Source organism: Stegostoma tigrinum, unplaced genomic scaffold (assembly GCF_030684315.1).
Source record: "Stegostoma tigrinum isolate sSteTig4 unplaced genomic scaffold, sSteTig4.hap1 scaffold_304, whole genome shotgun sequence".
Taxonomy (NCBI): domain Eukaryota; kingdom Metazoa; phylum Chordata; class Chondrichthyes; order Orectolobiformes; family Stegostomatidae; genus Stegostoma; species Stegostoma tigrinum.
The window spans coordinates 184,678-203,723 of NW_026728232.1; the positions used below are offsets into that span (position 1 = coordinate 184,678).

Below are 19,046 nucleotides of genomic sequence, written 5' to 3' on the forward strand. Positions count from 1 at the left end.
AGACTTTCCTTCCAGGAATGGGTAACATGAAATAAATTTGATAAGCTTCTGAAGCAATTGCATTTTGTTTTCAGTTTCGGGAATTGTAACTGCTCGGAATATATCGGGAGTGGTCTTAGTAAAGCCCAGTACAGGTGTAGTATAACAATCCAATGATTATAGAGATAGGTTTTGCATAAAACAGCACCATTCCATATACTTTCTTAATCAGTGGCTACATGCGCAGACTAAAATTATAGGATTCATGTGCCAGGACTCACAGATACATCAGCACCACCATGTTCTGCAATCGCTTTCATGTACTTTACTGTTATATTATCCTTCCATCATAGCACAGACTTCCCCATAACCATATTCAGCCTGGAGTCAGGTCACTAGTGGTGTGCCTCAAGGATCTGTTTTGGGACCACTGCTGTTTGTCATTTTGATAAATGACTTGGCCGCCAGCATAGGTGGATGGGTGAGTAAGATGACACTAAAGTCGGTGGAGTGGTGGACAGTGTGGAAGAATGTTGCAGGTTGCAGGGAGACTTGGATAAACTGCAGAATTTGGCTGAAACTTGGCAAATGGAGTTTAATACGGATAAATGCGAGGTGATTCATTTTCAGACGTTTCGTCACCATTCTAGGTAACATCATCAGTGATGATGTTACCTAGAATGGTGACGAAATGTCTGAAAACAAACCTTCCAGCTCAGCGAGCAAACTCACATCCAGAACCTCAACCTGAGCTACAAATCTTCTCAAAACTCTTGAGGTGATTCACTTTGGGAGGAATAATAGGAAGGCAGAAGACTGGGTCATTGGAAAACAAATATTGGTAGTGTGGATGTGCAGAGGGATCTTGGTGTCCATCTACATAGACCCCTGAAAGTTGCCACCCAGGTTGATAGTGCTGTCAAGGCGGCTTACGGTGTGTTAGGTTTTATTGGTAGAGGGATTGAGTTCCGGAGCTGTGATGTTGTCAAGTTCGTTTTCGGAGACCCTCATGGACTTACTGCAATAACAAGACACTGGCCTGTTTAGAAAAACACAAATCCTTTTATAACCAGCTAAGTGCAAGCTGTGGAGAATTACTGTACTCAACCCAGCACAGAGTGCACAGTCTCAAGTAATTCTCCCCGAGCAGCGGACAGTCCCCGCTTTTTATAGTTTACAAAAGACATGATACATAAAACGATTTCACAACTTACAGTGACATGATACATAAAACAATTACTACAACAGACAAAAACAGGATACCAAACAGTTATTCCATCAACAATATAAAAGACCAGGATATAGTATCGATTGCTAGTGAAGCAGCTGCTAATGGCAGGAGGCGATTTCGAATTGTTGGCCGGGACAGATTCTGATTTCAAGTTGCCAGTGTGTCTGACTAGAACAAAGTCAGTGCCCTGGTCCCTTTGTCAGCGATAGAAGTTACATGCTTCAGAGGTTTCACACCTTTACAAAACTTCCCCAGCTAACCCTATTGAAACAGTTTGATTCGGATTTTAATTCAGTCAGGAATCTTAAGACAGTGTCTGCAGACCGATGTGTGAGAAGAAAAGGAGTTACAAAAGCTTTACACTGAATTCCTAACTGGGCAGGAAGCTTCAGGGTAGTGCCTGCATATCAATGTGTAGGTGGATAAGAGTTTACTTCTATAAATTAAAGTCTCTGTGCAGGAATCAAATGCAGACAAAAGATTTTAATTTATAGAAGTATATAAATGAATGGGATGTTTTCACATTCACATGCCTCAGACAGTTTAACTGAAGGTCCATAACAGCGAAACATCAACAGTTACTTAGGGCTCTGAAACTATCTGTATAACAGTCATGTAAATATTACTCGCCCAGCTGTGAGCTGATAGTGGGGTAGAGAAGCTCTGAAGATAGTATGGAAGTGGCAGTCCTGTTGAAATTAGAGGACTCAGAACTTTGTCAGAAACTGAACAGCATCCTGTTTTGTTGTAAGAACTTACATATACATTTATTTTATATCAATGTTACATGCAACCCTTCTGACGTGAAAATGCCTTAATATGCTGTTTCTGAGTAGCTGTAAATGGAAGTGTCTCCGAGCTCGGCTGATAGACCTCTTCCGCGTGTATGTGGTACAAGTTTGAATAAACTCACCTTGTTTCAATCCAGTGAGGTCTGAAGACACAATGTTTTTTAAAAACCAGCTATCCATGGAAGAATAATATTCTCTGGTTCCTATTGAACTTAACTTTGTCATGATTCCTTAATACAATGCTCTGTCAAATGGAGCCTTAAGATAGTGGATAGTCACTCTCACATTTGGAATTCAGCTGTTTGGTCCATGTTTGCACCAAGAATGTAGGGAGGAGAGGAGATGAGTGGCCCTTGCTTAACTCAAACTGAGATCCATCACTATGATATTACAAAGCAAGTGCTGCTTGATGTCATTGTTGTCACCCTGTTTTGACTGCATTTACGTACTGACAGGCCAGACAACTGACTGAAGGCTTGTCCACACAGACCACATGTATGGTTTCTCTTCACTGTAAACGATGCTTGTTCCTTCCATGTTCAAAGCTCCTGAGAATTACGTGTCCCTGGCAGTTTTTGATCCCGTGTTTGAGTTGAGCTGCCTGTCAGTAAATGTTCCCTTTCAAATTTCCTGGAAAATAAATTTAATACAGTAAAAGTAGAATGAAAGCTGCCGGATTGTCACCTGGCTCACAAGAAACTGCGGGGTGTTGCAAGTCAGGAATGAAAATAAAAGTTGCTGGAAAAGCTCAGCAGGACTGACAACATCTGTGAATGAAAAAAAACAGAGTGAATGTTTCAGGTCTGGTGACCCTTTCTCAAGTTGAGAGTAAGGGTCACCAGACACGAAACAGAAATTCTGTTTTTTTTTCCTTCACGATGTTGTCAGTCTTGTTGAGCTATTCCACTTGGATCATTTGATATCTTTGAAAGGACAGAAGATGAAAAATACAGGACAAATCAGGCTGTGGGAACTGGCTGCAGAGCCAATCATTATTTGTGCAGAGCCAGAGTGGGAGGTTTGAGTGAGACCACAACAATGCTGTCGGTGTAACAATACAAACCGTACACCTATCTGACCATAACCTGTGTCACTCTGTAACTGGATACGTGTAAATGACCGAGGCTTGCTGAAAATGCATTCCTGTAAGCAAGTCGGAATTCATGGTCCTCCTTTCGATAATTAATTCCCCTTTTGCACTGGTGAGATTTGCATTTTGAGTACTTGTGTTCAGTTCTGGTCACCCAACTTAAAGAAGGTTATGAAACATTTCGGGGCAAATTCAGTGGACTAATACCTGGAATGAGTGGATTGCCTTAAAAGAAAATCTAGAGGAAAATCGAGACAGGCTCGCCTGTGTCCTCTGGAGGTGAGAAAAGAAAGAGGAGACTAAATTGGAACATGAAAGTTCCTGAGGGGACCTGACCAGATGCATGGTGAAAACGTGGTCCCTCTTCTGGAAGGATCTAGAACTGAGGGTCATTGTTTAAAGGTAAGGGTGAGTCCATTTGAAATAGTGAGGAACATTTCTTTTCTCTCAGAGGGCTGAGAACCTTTGTGACTCCCTTCGTCAAAAGGCAGTGGATGCAGATTCTTGCTGACCAAGACGATGAAAGATATTCTGAGATATGCAGGCACATAGAGCTGAGGTTGAAATTAGATCAGCAGTGATTTTATAGAGTCGCAGAGCAGGGTCGAGGGGCCGAGTGGCCTACACTTGTTCCTCATTCCTTTGTTTGAATAAACCGCAAGACAAAGAAACTCGAGTCTTGTCTGATTACTGTGGGTGAGGGGGTTCAGGGTTTGTATTCCCACTTCACTCACCCAGTGGATTAGTTCCTCTCTACACCCCAAACAGCTTCAATTAACATTGGAAAAAATTTAATCACATCAGCCGTCATCCTTCTAACTTACAGGGAAAACATCATTCCTAGTGGGATGATGCATTTTAAATCGGAGTAGAGAACACACAAATTAGGAATCAGAGTTGTCCATTCTGTCCCTCGAGCCTCAAGAAGGTCAAAGCTGATCTATTTACGCTTCGATTCCACATTCCCACTTGGCCTTAATAATTAAAAAAAAACACCCTGTGGGCATTGCTGGCTGAGTTTAGTTGTCATGGAGAAGGTGGCAGTGATCTGCCTGCATAAACCACAGTAGCCCATGAGTGGTAGGTGGACACAATGCTGTTAGGCAGAGAATTCAGGATTTTGAACCAGCAGTACTGAAGGTGTAGCAATACATTTCCAAGTCAGGATGGTGAGTGGCGTGGAGGGAATTCACGCCCAACACAGTCTACAGCACGGAAAAAGGCTCTTCTGGCTCTGTCTGCCCTTGACACTATCTTCCAAGGACTCTGTTATTCCATCTTTTATAGCTGACCCTAACATATTTTTCCAACCAACAATTTTATGCAAATTCCCTGTTTTCTTTCTGACTACCTTCTTACATACTGGGGTTACATTAGCAATCCTCCAATCCATAAAAAACTGACGGTGTATAGAATTTGGAGGATAACCACTTGTGCATCTATTATTTCTACAGCCACTTCCTAAGGTACTTTGAGATGAAGGTTATCAGTCTCTGGAGATTTATCTGCCTGTTATCCCATTAGTTTTTCCAATATCATTTTCCTACTAATACTGATTCCACCTTCCTATTAGACCCTGAGATCCCCTTAATTTTGGGACATTATTTGTATCCTCCTTCTTGAAAACCTCAGTTATATTTAATTGGTCTGCCATCACTTTGCACCCCATTATAAATTCATTGTTTCTGCTTGTAAGGAGAGCCCATATTCTTCGTGACCAGTCTTTCACTACCAATCTTCAACGAAGAGTTTAATGATGATCATGAAACCGTTGTCAATCGTCAGGAAAAAAAAATCATCTGGCTCACGGCTATCCTTCAGGGAAAGCACGGCCCGTTTCTATCTCCTTCCCAAAATCCACAAACCTGCCTGTCCTGGTCGACCCATCGTCTCAGCCTGCTCCTGCCTCACCGAACTCATCTCCACCTATCTGGACTCCATTTTCTCCCCTTTGGTCCAGGAACTCCCCACCTACGTCCGTGAAACCACCAACGCCCTCCACCTCCTCCAGGAATTCCAATTCCCTGACCCCCAACAGCTCATATTCACCACGGACGTCCAGTCCCTATACACCTGCATTCCGCATGCAGATGGCCTCAAGGCCCTCCGCTTCTTCCTGTCCCGCAGGCCCGACCAGTCCCCCTCCACCAACACTCTCACCTGCCTAGCTGAACTCGTCCTCACCCTCAACAACTTCTCTTTTGACTCCTCCCACTTCCTACAGACTAAGGGGGTGGCCATGGGCACCCGCATGGTCCACAGCTATGCCTGCCTCTTTGTAGGTTACGTGGAACAGTCGCTCTTCCACACCGACACAGGCCCCAAACCCCACCTCTTCCTCCGGTACATTGATGACTGTATCAGCGCCGCGTCTTGCTCCCCAGAGGGCTCGAACAGTTCATCCACTTCACCAACACCTTCCACCCTAACCTTCAGTTCACCTGGGCCATCTCCAGCACATCCCTCACCTTCCTGGACCTCTCAGTCGCCATCTCAGGCAACCAGCTTGTAACTGATGTCCATTTCAAGCACACTGACCCCCACAGCTACCTAGAATACACCACCCCCCCACCCACCCTCCTGCAAAAAATTCCAACCCCTATTCCCAATTCCTCCGCCTCCGTCGCATCTGCTCCCACGATAAGACATTCCACTCCCGCACATCCCATGATCACTCTCCAGCTTTGTGAAGAATTCTATCCTATTGTGGTCACTCATCCATCCTTAAGGGCCCATACTCAACTGAATTGTCAATTATTCCATCCTCATCATACAATACCCATCTGATTCTTCAACATGTTGATTCATAAAATTGTACCATATAGACAATAAGGATCCCTCCTGCACTGTACTGCTACAGTGTGATTTGGGCAATTGATAAGTAGGTTGCAGTCACCTGTAATTAAAGCCATAACTTTATGCCTTGTATCTCTCAATTCCACCCTAATGCCTTCCCCAATATTACTGCAGCTTGGGGTCCATATGCAGCACTAAGGTCATTTTCTGCCCATTGGTGTTTCTCAGCTGAACCCAAACAGACTCTACTTCAATACACCCTATATCCTGGCTCACATCAGTTTCCTGTTTTAATCAGCAGCTCCTGACAAATCCTTTTCCTTCTTTCCTGCCCAATCCATCTTCCTCAGACAACCCACTGATTCCAGGTTTCAATCTTGTAAACCTCCTCTGAGCCACTTTGAATAAACGAACGGAAGACCAAAACCTGCAGACAGTATTCGAGATTTGGTTTGACACCTTCCTTGTACAAATGAAGCAGAACATCTTTTCATTGATGATTATTTGTTGTCATAACAAGGGAGATGGCCTCGTGGTTTTCTGGATTTCAGAGAGATCTTAATCAATTGGGGCAATGGGCTGAGGAATGGCAGATTGAATTTTATTTGGATAAATGTTTGTTTTACCACAACGCAATACTTCACAAGGGCAGGACTTGCACAATTAACGGTTGGGCTCTGGGTAGTGTTGCAAATCAGAAAAAAAAAACCTCGGGTTTCAGGTACATCTTTCTTTGAAATTTGCATCACAGGTAGACAGGGTGGTGAGGAAGGCATTTAGTACACTTGTCTTCATTGCTCAGTCCTTTGAGTACAGGAGTTGGGAAGTGATGTTGGCGAGTCCTCTTCTGGAGGACTGCGTGCTGCTCTGGTTATCCTGTTGTGGGAAGAATATTGTTAAACTGGATTGGGTTTGGAAAAACACTTACCAGGATATTGCCAGGAATGAAGGCGTTGAGTTATAAACATACGCTAGATTGGCGGGAACTTCTTTCACGGGAAGGTAAGAGGTTGAGGGATGACCTTATGTAGGTTTTAAAAAAATAATGAGAGACACAGATAAAGAATAGCAAAGGTCGTTTCCCTCAGGTTGGGGATTTCAAAACCAGGGGCATATTTTTAAAATGACAGGAGAAAGATTTTAAAAAAGACATGACGGGCATTTTTTTGTTTTATATAGAGTGCTCAGTGTGTGGAACGAACTGCCAGAGGAAGTGATGGATGTGGGTAGTAACGATGTTTGAAAAACATTCAGATAAGGACATGAATTTGAATGGTTTGGAGCGAATATGGGCCAATCGCAGGGATTTTTTTTAAAAATAAGGAAAACATTGCTGCTATCACTAGAAGAGATGTTTCTGAAAAATCATCCCATGAAAACATATGTTGAAATTAGAAATAAGAAATAAGAAAGGAACAATCATCTAATTGGATTGTACCATAGGTGTCCGAATAGTCAGAGGGAAACTGAGGAACAAATATGCAGAGGGATCTCAGATATGTGTAAGAATAACAAGGTTATAATAGTTGGTGATTTTCAGTTTCCAAACATTTACTGGGACTGCCATTGTGTTAAAGGTTTAGATGGGGAGTATTTTCTGAAATGCGATCAAGAAATTTTTCTTTATCAATAAATCGATGTTCCTATGGGAAAAAAAATAAGGCATAGCAAGTGACTGAAGTGACAGTACAGGGAAACTTTGAGTCTTGTGACAGAATTACTATCAGTTTTAAAACAATTTTGGAACAGGATATGCCTTCCAGAAAAAGTAAAAGCTTTAATTGGAGTAAGGCAAATTTTAATGCTATAAGAAAAGAACTTTCAACACTTCTGAAGAAGGATTAACAGACCCGCAACATTAACTCTGATTTGTCCGTCACAGATGCTGCCAGACCTGCTAAGCTTTTCCAGCAGCTTCTGTTTTTATAACTTTCAAAAGTTGACATGAGTAGACGGCAGGTATAAGGATGTCTGATAAGTGCGGGGAGGGCTTTCAAAAAGGTGACAATTCAGAGTCATTATGTCTCTGAAAGAGTGAAAGGTAAGGTTGGTTGGATTAGAGAACAATGGTGAAAAAAGATACTCGGGTTTTAGTCAAGAATAAAAAAATATATGAATTAGTAGATATATAAAAAAAACTTGGCTCAAATGAATCTCTTGAAAGTGTAAACAGTGTTAGGGGCATTCTTAAACAGGAGATCAGGATGGCAAAAAGGAAACATGAAACTGCCTTGGTTGATAAGCTTAAGAATAATTCAAAGAGTTTCTACAAGTGCATTAAAAGCAAGTGAGCACCGAAAGAGCAAGCAGGGCTCCATAAAGATGAAAGAGATTAACTCTGTGTTGAGCATCAGGAGAGGAGAGAGATTTGAAAGGAATATATTTCATCAGTTTTCACTGTTGAGAAAGAAATTGACGGGGGACAAGTCAGGGGTGGAAATATTTTGGTTTGAAAACTGTTCATGGAGATGGGGGAGATTTTCAATGAATATTTCTCCTCAGTATTTACTAAGCAGAGAATCATGGATGCTAAGGAAACAAGGGAAGCAAGTGGGTATGTTTTGGACCATCGAGGTGGCGTTTGCAGCCTTAAAGCACATTAAGGTTGATTATTCCACTGGATCTGATGAAGTCCATCTTTAGACACTGTGGGAGGCTGGGAAAGAAATTGCAGAGACCCTTGCAGAGATTTTTCCCTTCATCTTTTCTCACGACTTAAATTCCAGAAGACTGGAGGGTGGCTAATGTTGTCCCATTGGTTAAGAAAGGTAGCAAAGACCAGCCAGGGAACTACAGGCCAGTGAACCAGTGGTAGACAAGGTATTGGAGATGATATTCAGGGAGTCAATCAACCAAAGCTGGGATATTCAAGATCTGATGAGGGATAGTCAGCATGGATTTATGCACAGGAATCATGTCTGACAAATCTATTCAAGTTTTTTGAGGAGTTAAGCAAGAGGACTGATGAGGTTAGGGCAGCGAATGCTGTCTATATGGACTTTAGTAAGGCCTTCAACAAGGTACGTTATGGCAGCCTAGTCATGAAGGTTCGGTTGTGTGGGATCCAGGGAGAGCTAGCTCATGGGATTCGAAATTGGGTCGATGGTAGAAAGCATAGCATGATGGCTGAATGTTGGTTCTCGGACTGGAGGCCTGTGGCTAATGGTGTGCCACGGGGGTCGATGCTGGGATCTTTGCTATTTGTCCCTTACATAAATGATCTGGATATGAATGTATATGCCATGATTAGTAATTTTGTATCACCTGCAAATTTAAGAGGTATCGCTGAGGTATCAAAAATTACAGGGGGATTGTGATCAGATGTGGAAGTGGGCTGAGGATTGCCAAATGAAATTCAACGCAGCTAAGTGTGAGGTGTTGGCCTTTGGAAAGTTCAGCCAAGGTAGGAGTTATACAGTAAATGGTGAAGTTCTGAGGAATATTGTGAAACAGAGAGACCGAGAAACACAAGTGCACAGTTGGTTCAAAGCAGCATCACAGGTGGACAGGGTGGTTCAGAAAGCATTTAGCATGCTGGCCTTCTTCAGTCGATGCATTGCATATAAGAGTTTGGATGTTGTGTTAAAGATGTGCAGGTCATTGGTGAGGCCACACTTGCAGTGTGGTGTACAGTTTTGGTCACCCTGTTACAGGAAAGGCAAAGTTAAACTGGAAAATGTGCAAAGAGGAGTTACAAGGATGTTGCTAGGAATAGTAGGTGAGTTCTGAGGAGAGGTTGGCCAGGATTGGACTTTATTCCTTGCAATGGAGGAGAATGAGGGCTGAACTTATTGAGGTGAATAAAATCATGAATGGCATAGATAGAATGAATGCACGTAGTCTTTTTCCCAGGGATGGGGAATGGAAAACTAGAGTGTACAGATTTAAGGTGAGAGGGGGCAGATTTAAGGAGGACGTGAGGGGCAACTTCTTCACACAGACAGTGGTGCATATTTGGAATGGGCTGCCAGAGGAAGTCGTTGAGACAGGTACAATAGCAACGTTTAAAACACATTTTGGCAGGTACATGGATGGAAGTGTTTAGAGGGGGATATGGACCAAATGCAGGCAGTTAGAAATTGCTGAGTGGGCACCATAGTTAGCACAGACCAGTTTGGGCCGAAGGGCCTGTTTCCATGCTGTATTACACTCTGACTTTAAACCTCCAGGTCCTGCTCTAGTGCATCAAACCATGTTGTGGGAAGTTAAAGAGAAAACATGGGGCCACGTTGCAGAAATATTTGTATCATCTATAATTACGAGTGAGGTGCCAGATGACTGGAGAGTGGCTAAAATTGTGCCTTTGTTTAAGGAATATCAGGAGAAGCCTGGGAGCTGTAGACCTGAGTCTGACTTCGGTTTTGGGCATGTAGTTGAAGGTAATTGTCAAATGTAGGATTTATGCATTTGGAGAGTCAAGGAATGATTAGTTGATTGAGTTTTTTGGAGAAGTAGCAAAGAAAATTATTGATGGCAGAACGGTGGACGTAGTTTATTTTGACAAGAGTAAAGTTTTTGACAAGGTTCAACAAGGTGGACTAATCAGTAAAGTTAGATCGTATGGGATTCGGGGGAGCTTGTCAACTGGATACAAATATGGCTTAGTGACAGGGCACAGGGACTGGTGGTAGAGGGTTGTTTGTCAGACCGGAGGCCTGTTACCAGAAGTGTTCCACAGGGGTCAGTGTTCACTCCAATTTTGTTTGACTTTATATAAAAAAAAGCGATTTAGATGAGAATAGTGGAGACATGGTCAGTAAGTTTGCAGATGACACCAAAATAGGCAGGATAGTGGACAGCGAAGTAGGCTGTCCAAGTTTACAAAGAGATCTTGATTTATAGGGTTAAGAGGCTGAGGAATGGGAGGTTGTGTTTAATTTGGATAAAGGCAAGGTATTTCATTTTGGTAAAACAAACAAGATCAGGACTTGTACAATTAAACGTAGGGCCTTGGGGTTAGTGTTGTCGAACAGAGAGACCTCAGGGTTCAGGCCCTTAATTCTGTGAGGTTGGCATCACATGTAGAAAGGGTGGTGAAGTCGGTGTTTAGCCTGCTTGCCTTCACTGCTCAGACCTTTTGAGTATAGGAGTTGGGACGTTATGTTGAACTTGTGCAGAACATCAGTGAGGCCTCTTCTGGAGTAGTGTGTCCACTTCAGATCTCCTGTTCTTTGAAGGATATCATCAACCCGGGGAGGATTCAGCAAAGATTTAGCAGGAAGTTGCCAGGAATGGAGGTTGAGAATCATAACGAGAGGCTTGATTGGTTGAGGCATTTTTCCACTGCAGTCTAAGAATGGAGGGGTGATTTATATGTTTATAAAATCATGAAGAGTACACCTAAGGTGACTGGAAGATCCCTTTTCATTTGCGAGGGGAATTTCAAGACTGGGGGGCTGCAGAAAGCAAACTGAAACGTTCCCTGTTCATGTCAGAATCTGGGCAGTTCTTATTGCCAGACTATTTGACGAAGGGCCAAAGAGGTGGAGGTTAGGTGATGCTTCTCGTGGCTGGATTAGCTTTCTACTCTGGGTGGCTTCATGCTGCACTTACAGTCTACAGGTTACCAGTACTGGAGGGTATGAGTTATGAGGAGAGACTGGGACTTCACTGGAAAATAGGAGGTTGAGCAGTGGCTTTCGAGAGGTTTATAAAATCGTGAGGGGTATAATGTGAACAGCAAGGGTCTTCTCCATTGGATCGGGGAGTCCAAAACTAGAAGGTATTTTTTAAACAGGAGAGGAGAAAGATTTGAAGGGAAACCAGGGGAAGCTGTTTCAAACAGAAGGTTGTTTCTATGTGGAATGAACTGCCAAAGGAAGTGGTAGATGCAGGTACACTTCCAATATTTAAAAGACATTTGGACAGGTACATGAATAGGAAAGGTTTAGAGGGATATGGACCCAACTCAAGCAAGTGGGACTCGTTCAGTTTGGGAAGCCTGGTCGGCATGGACAAGTTGTAATGAAGGAGGCTAGAGAACTCAAATAATTTTTGATATTTTGAAAATAGTTCACATTACAGGAGACGAAGTGCTAAATGTCTCAGAAAATATAAAGGTTGACAAATCTCCAGTACCTGATCTAGTGTATCTGAGGATGTTGTGGGAAGTAAGGGAGGAAATTGCAGAAATATTCGTATCATCTATAAATATGGGTGGGTGTGAGATGACTGGAGAGAGGCTGATATTATCTCTTTGTTTTAGAAGGGATGTGGGAGAAGCCTGAGAACTATGAACCTTAGAATAACACTGGAAAACAGTGACAGAATTAGAGTCAGTATGGATTTACGAAAGGGAAATCATGTTGGACAAAACTGCCGGAATGTTTCAAGAATGCAACATTTAGAGTTGAAAAGGCAGTGGATGTGGCTTATGTCGGCTTTGCGAAGGAATTCAAAGGTCCCACAGAAGAGATTAGCACGTACATTTAAAGCATGAGAGATTGGGTATTCACAGGGATACAGAACTGTTTGGCACAAGGTAACAGTCACTTCTTGTATGCCGACCAGTGACCAGTGTGGTACTGTGGTCCATGGTGGATCCCAGGTATTTATACAATCAATTAGTCATTTAAATGAGAAATGTGTCTCAGTTCGAGATTATCAAGTTGGATTACAAAACTAGGAAAACACAAGTCACTGACAGGAAGCATGCAGGTGGAGCAGGGGGTGAAGAAGGCAAATGGTATTTTGACCTGCAGAGTGACAGCATTTGAGTACAGGAGCAGGGATGTCTTGCTGAAATTGTACAGGATCTTAGTGAGACCACACCTGGAATGGTATGTGTAAATTTCTAAATTTTATCTGAGGAAGGAACTTCTGGCTCTGGAGGCTGTTCACAGCAGTTGATTAGACAGATTCCTGGGATGGCAAGACTTCCATATAAGAATAGGATGGATTGGTTAGGATGAAATTCACTGGAGTTTAGAAGAATGAGGAAAGATTTCACAGAAACCAATAAAATTCTAGGTAAATACAGGAAGGATGTTGTCAATGACCAGGGAGTCAGAGATTAGGGGCATGGGCTAGGCTGTAAAGGATTGAAATGAGGAAATCAAAAAAAAAATACAGAGACTGGTGACCCTGTGAAATTTGCTGCCACAGAAAGCAGTTAAGGCCGAACACTGGATGCTTCCAAGAAGAAGATAATATGTATAGTTGTCGGGGCTTAAGGAATCAAAGGGTCTGGCTCTCAAGCGGGAAGAGGCTGAGTAGAATGATCAGTCATGATCAAAGTGACTAGCGGAGAAGGATCGAAAGCTACAATGGCCTGCACCTGTTCCTATTTTCTATGTTTCCATTCTGTTGAAGGGTGGAACATAAGAACAAAATGACGATAATTGATACAAAAAAACAGCACAACCTTATCACCACTGGATGAAAATCCTGTAACTCCTTACCAAATTGCAACATGGGAGCTACTTCACTACGCAGATTGCAGCAGTTCAAGAACGTGCAGAGTGATTTTGGAAGCTTCTGCAGTGGCTGCTCTGTCTCTCATTTTCATCCAGTTTTCAAGTTGTTGAATGTTCTGAGAAAAGTAAGAGAGTATGTCAGAAATATCTTTGGAAGTTTGCTGATACTGGGGGAAGCAAGGGGTGGGATAGGGGCTGCAGGTACAAAGGGGGCAAATTTGGGGAAGGGAACAATGAGATAAACAACTGGCTGGATTTTGTGGTGGGGTGATGGGTGAAGAATAACCCCAATATCCAAACCACAGGGCCCCACCCTGCTCAGCTCTCTCCCTCCACTCTGTGGTCTTTCTCTGAGCCTCGGTCAGACCAGCAGCCAGCTGCTGTGACAGAGGCTCAGTGTCAAAGATGCGCATTTGGCCCAGTTTTAAAGTCATTCTGTTTGACCACATTCCCTCCCAAACTTGCTGGCACCAGTTCTCAGATGCTAATCTTATTGATGGCCAAAAGAGTCTACACAGTTTTTGAATAATAAACAACCTCCAATTAACTTCCAGGCCTGGCCTCAGAAACCAATAATTGATTTTGTATTGTATTTTTAGCACAACTACTGCTCACAGACCAGACGTCACCGTTCAACTCTCAGATTCAAACCAAAATGATTTTTAAAAAACTCAGCGCGGGTGCTAACACAGGACACAGTGGAAAGACCTCTAACCAATGAGTACACATTTGAGTTCTGCTCTAAAGAGAACACCTCTCATTGCTGTAATCACATTCTGAAGTGGCTTGACAGGGTAAAAGCTGACAGGACGTTCCCTCTCACAGGACAGTCTCGGCCTGTTTCAGGGAAGAAGCCTGAGGCTCTCTGCAACCTACACGCAGCACCAGAAGACCCCTGTTTGGGACCTGAGACCTAAACTGAGCAATCACGCAGCCCTCTTGCTGGAATACAGCACCGAAGCTGCCCTCCCCTTTAACCTGTCCTCACCGCTTGTGGCTCTCAGGGAGGACCATTGCATTCGGGATATCTCTCCCAGTGCGCATGCTCACAGTCATAATGAGCTGTGCGCATGCTCCATAGCTGAAGATGCCGGTTGACATCTAACGACCAATAGCAAGCAAGAGGCGGGACAGAAAAGGCACCGGAAATGCTTCTCCTCCAACCAATCAGAGGACAAGGGCGGGGCCCATTTCTCAGCGAGAATCCCCGGACCCGAAACGTCAGCTGTATTTACTCCGTCACAGAAGCTGCGAGACCCGCTGGGCTTTGTTTTTGGTCACGTCATTCGTGCGGCGGGTGGGCGGGGTTATTCTTCCACCAATCAGGGGGAGACAATGGGAGCTGCGGATGCTGGAGAGTGTGAGATAACAAGCTGTGGAGCTGGATGGACACAGCAGGACAAGCAGCATCTCAGGGGCACAAAAGCTGGTGTTTCGGGCCTCGACCCTTCTTCATAAAAGGGGGATGGGGCGAGCAATGGGAGGGGGAGTGTTTAGTGCGAACCGAACATGGGTGATCTGCAAAGTTGTGACCAAGACTCCGCTTGGTTTCTCCGGTGTAGCGGAGCCACAATGGGAACAGTGGATGCAGTCTACCACATTAGCTGATGTGCGGCCTTTGATCGAGATGAGTGGGGGGGAGAGGGAGGGGTAGGGGCAGGTGGAGCACTTTATGCGGTTACAGGGAAAAGTGCCGGGTGTGGTGGGGCTGGAGGAGAGTGTGGAGTGGACAAGAGAGGCTCGGAGAGAGTAGTCCATCCGGAAAGCAGACAAGGGATGGGACGGGGTGTGAGGGATGAGTTGTGCAAAATGTGGGAGACGCGTTCGAGGGAGTTCTCAACCACTGAGTCGGGGGACGTTGCGGTCCTTGAAAAATGAGGACATCTGAGATGTACAGGGGCGGAATTCCTCATCCTGGGAGCAGTTGCAGCGGGATTGGGAATAGAGAATGGCATATTTGCACGAAGGTGGGTGGGAGGAGTTGTATTCCAGGTAGCTGTGGGAGTCAGTGGGCTTGAAATGGATATTGGTTTCTGGGTGGTTGAAGGAGATGGAGACAGAGAGGTCCAGGAAGGAGGGAGAGACATTACAGATGGTCCAGGTGAACTTAAGGGTTGGGCGGAAGGTGTCAGTGAAGTGGATGAACTGTTTGAGCTCCTCGTGGATGCATGAGGTGGCGTCGATGTAGCCATCACTGTAACGGAAGAAGAGGTGGAGTTTAGGGCCTGTGTAAGTATGGAAGAGGGATTGTTCCACATAACCTACAAAGACGCAGGCCCAGCTTGGGTCCCTGCAGGTATCCATGGCCACCCCTTTTGTAGGTAGTGGGAGGAATTGAAAGAGAAGTTGTTAAGGGTGAGGGCAAGTTTGGCTAGGCGGATGAGGGTGTCAGCGGAGGGGGACTGGTTGGGCCTGCGGGATAGGAAGAAGCGGATGGCCTTTAGGCCATCTGTATGGGGAATGCGGGTGTATTGGGACTGGACGTGCATGGTAAAGATGTGTTGGGGCTGGGGAATTGTAAGTTTTGTAGGAGATGGAGAGCGTGGGTGGTGTCACAGATGTAGGTAGGGAGTTCCTGGGCTAAGGGTGAAAAAATGAATTCCAGTTAGGTGGAGATAAGTTCAGTGGGGCAGGAGCAGGCAGAGATAATGGGTCAACCAGGGCAGGCAGGTTTGTGGATTTTGGGAAGGAGATAGAAGCGGCCGTTGCAGGGTTGGGGAATGATGAGGTTGGAAGCTGTGGGTGGGAGGTCATCTGAGGTGATGAGGTTGTGGATGGTTTGGGACATGATGGTTTGGTGGTCGGGTGTGGGGTCATGATTAAGAGGGCAGTAGGAGGTTCTGTTGGAGAGTTGGCATGTAACCTCAGTGTTGTAGAGGTCAGTGAGTCATACTACAACTGCGACTTCCTTGTCCATGGGTTTTATGGTGAGGTTGGGATTGGAGTGGAGGGCTGCACGTTCTGCAGGGAAGAGGTTGGAGTGAGTGCGAGGGGTGGAGAAGTTGAGGCGTTTGATGTCACGGTGGCACTTGGCGATGAAGAGGTCGAGGGAGGGTCGGAGACCTTGGGATGGTGCCCAGGAGGAGGGAGTGCATTAGAGCTGAATGAAGGGGTCAGCAGACGGAGTGTTAGGCTGACGGTTAGAGAAGTAAGCATGGAGGGAGAAGCAATGGAAAAACTACTGAACGTCCAAGCATAACCGGTATTGATTGATGTGTGGGTGCAGGGGGACAAGGGTGAGCCCCTTACTGAGGACTGATCATTTGTCCTCAGTAAGGGGGAGGTCTGTGGGGATGGTGAAGACTCGACAGGGCTCAGTGTTTCTGTCTCCTCTGGAGCTGCTGGCTGTGCTGGCTGTGGACATCGGAGATGGTTGTGTGTCGAGTTGCGTCAGCAGTGGGCAGAGTTGCATTGGCATGGGCGGAGTTGCATCGGTGGTGGGCGGAGCGCCGTTTGCATTGGTGGTGGGAGGAGCGGGGTCGGAGGAGGCAGCAGCGGTGATGGTCGGTGTGCTCTCAGTGTCTGTGGTGTTGGACTCGGAAATGGCGGCTGTGGCATTTGCTGTCCCGGAAACGGTGTATCCGGCGGTGGAGGATGTGAAGTCATCCCTGGTTGCTCCGACAGTGGCCACATGGCCAATGCTGCGGGCACATTGTGGGGGAGTTCTTGGGTAGGGTTGGGAATTTGGGAGGTGTAGGCTGCCCGTTTTGGAAGGTAGGCACCAGGAAGTTTACTGTACTTACGGTTTTTTGTGTCCACCAGAGCTAAGTAGAATTGTGAGTTCAGGTTCTGGATCCTATGAAGAATAAAAAACAGGAGAGGTCCTTTGTAGGTTTGAGAGAGGGAGGCTCTGAGATGAGGTAGGCTGGATTGCAGTGCCTGGAGATGCTGTCGCATTGCTGCGAGTATGTGTTTCAGGAGTCGCTGGGAGAAACACTTCTGAAGTGTTGTAATGTTCTGGATGTAGACATTGTCACGTTTGGGGCCAAGTTGGGAAGGCTTGAACGTGGACTGTAGTCCAATGGGGATGATCTGGTTCCATAGGCAGGTACAAAGGAAGGTGATGTGGCTGTAGTACCTGGTTTGCTGCAGGATGTGGTCGAGCAGTCTCATGGCTGAAGAGGGCAGTTTTTGGACACTTTTCCAGAGTAACGGTGAAACTGCATTAGGCTGTGTGCATGATGAAATCCGAAGCCATCCAGAAATGATTGACTGAAGTGATTCCTTCGAGAAGTATTTATCTTCAGAGCAAATCATGACCAGACTGGCCCTGGATTTATTGAACTTCAGGCGAATGAAACATGATCTTGTTTAAACGCAAAATATTCTGAGCAGTCTTTTCAAGTTGAGTGCTGAAACATGATTTCCATGTGTGCAAGAGATTAACACCACAAGATGGACCGTTAAACTGGAGAATATGTCAGTTAGACAATGGTGGCTTATTTCTTTTACACTTTCAAAGGATTGTGTGTTGATGGAAGTCTTTCCAGAGAGACATGGAGGATACATCATTGAATATTCTTAAGAGAGAGGCAGACAGACTCTTGACTAACAATAACACACCAATGTTATAAGGGGTGGAGAGGAATGTTTATTTGAGGCCACATCATTCAAGAGCTCACCGCATGCCAGGCTTGGTTTGATTTTTCTAATCACTTACTCCTGATCCAAGTTTTCACATGGCCACGAAGGCGCTGCCTTTCAGAATGATGTGTACAACTTGCAAATACGATTTTTGAACAACACTATGAAAATACTCAGGAAAGTTTCATGGTTTTTCAGCAAGATCAGAGACATAGAACAAAGTTAAAATCTCAATAAACCTGCTTTAGTGAACAGATTGGGCTGAATATATGTCCTTCATAGTACAGATTACTTTTATTTGTACTGTTGAGATGACTTTTGTTGGCAAGACCAGCAATTATTGCATATGTCTAATTTCCATTCAGAATATGATGGTGAAACCCAGGGACACTAATATATGTTTCATGGAGATGTTCAGGATTCTGAAGAAGTGTCAGTGTATGGACAATGATATAGATTCAAGCCAGGATGCTGTCTGGTCTTGGAGATTGTAATCATCATCACTTGATGCTCACAACATATGGAAATTGTGATCAGAGATAATGGGAACTGCAGATGCTGGAGAATCCAAGATACCAAAGTGTGAAGCTGGATGAACACAGCTGGCCAAACAGGCTCTCTGGAGCTCAAAAGCTGACATATTATGGAAATTGTGAGACTGTTTTTTCTGTTTTCAAAAATTAAGGTCAGAGAGCAATTCAGCATAAAAACAGGACCTTCAGCTCAACATGTCTGTTCCAATAAAAAAAACAAAACTAAATTAATCACACTTACCTTGACGTCGACACCCACTAGGCATGGCATTTTGAGTGCTCCTCCAGCTGCTTCAAAAAATGCTACGTTGTCTTTAATTATCTGTGACTTGAGCTGTGATTTGGCTTTTTCTTTCACGTTATGCATGAACTGCATTTTGCAAATATATCCCACAACATCAAATACAGCAATTAGCTCTATAGATCAATATTTTTTCTGGAAAATCAGACTTTCGTTTTCATTCATTTGGGATTTTAGTGGAGCTAGACCGGCAGTATTTGACCTTGAAAACTTCCAGCTAGAAGTTCACCAAATTGGAAATGTAGTGAACACTGGAAAAGGTTACTTCAGAGTAAAATGGGATCTTGATCAGATGGGACAATGGACCAAGGAATGGTAGGTAGATT

General features: G+C 44.4%; 1 long non-coding RNA gene across 1 annotated transcript; it reads right to left on the reverse strand.

The window, feature by feature from the left end:
- Positions 1 to 1,021: 1,021 nt before the first annotated feature.
- Positions 1,022 to 14,400, reverse strand: LOC132208190 (uncharacterized). Its single transcript, XR_009444274.1, has 3 exons — positions 14,291 to 14,400; positions 13,288 to 13,418; positions 1,022 to 2,631 (listed from the first exon to the last, which is right to left on the reverse strand). It is a non-coding gene; the product is annotated as an uncharacterized LOC132208190 (long non-coding RNA).
- Between the last annotated feature and the right edge of the window lie 4,646 nt (positions 14,401 to 19,046).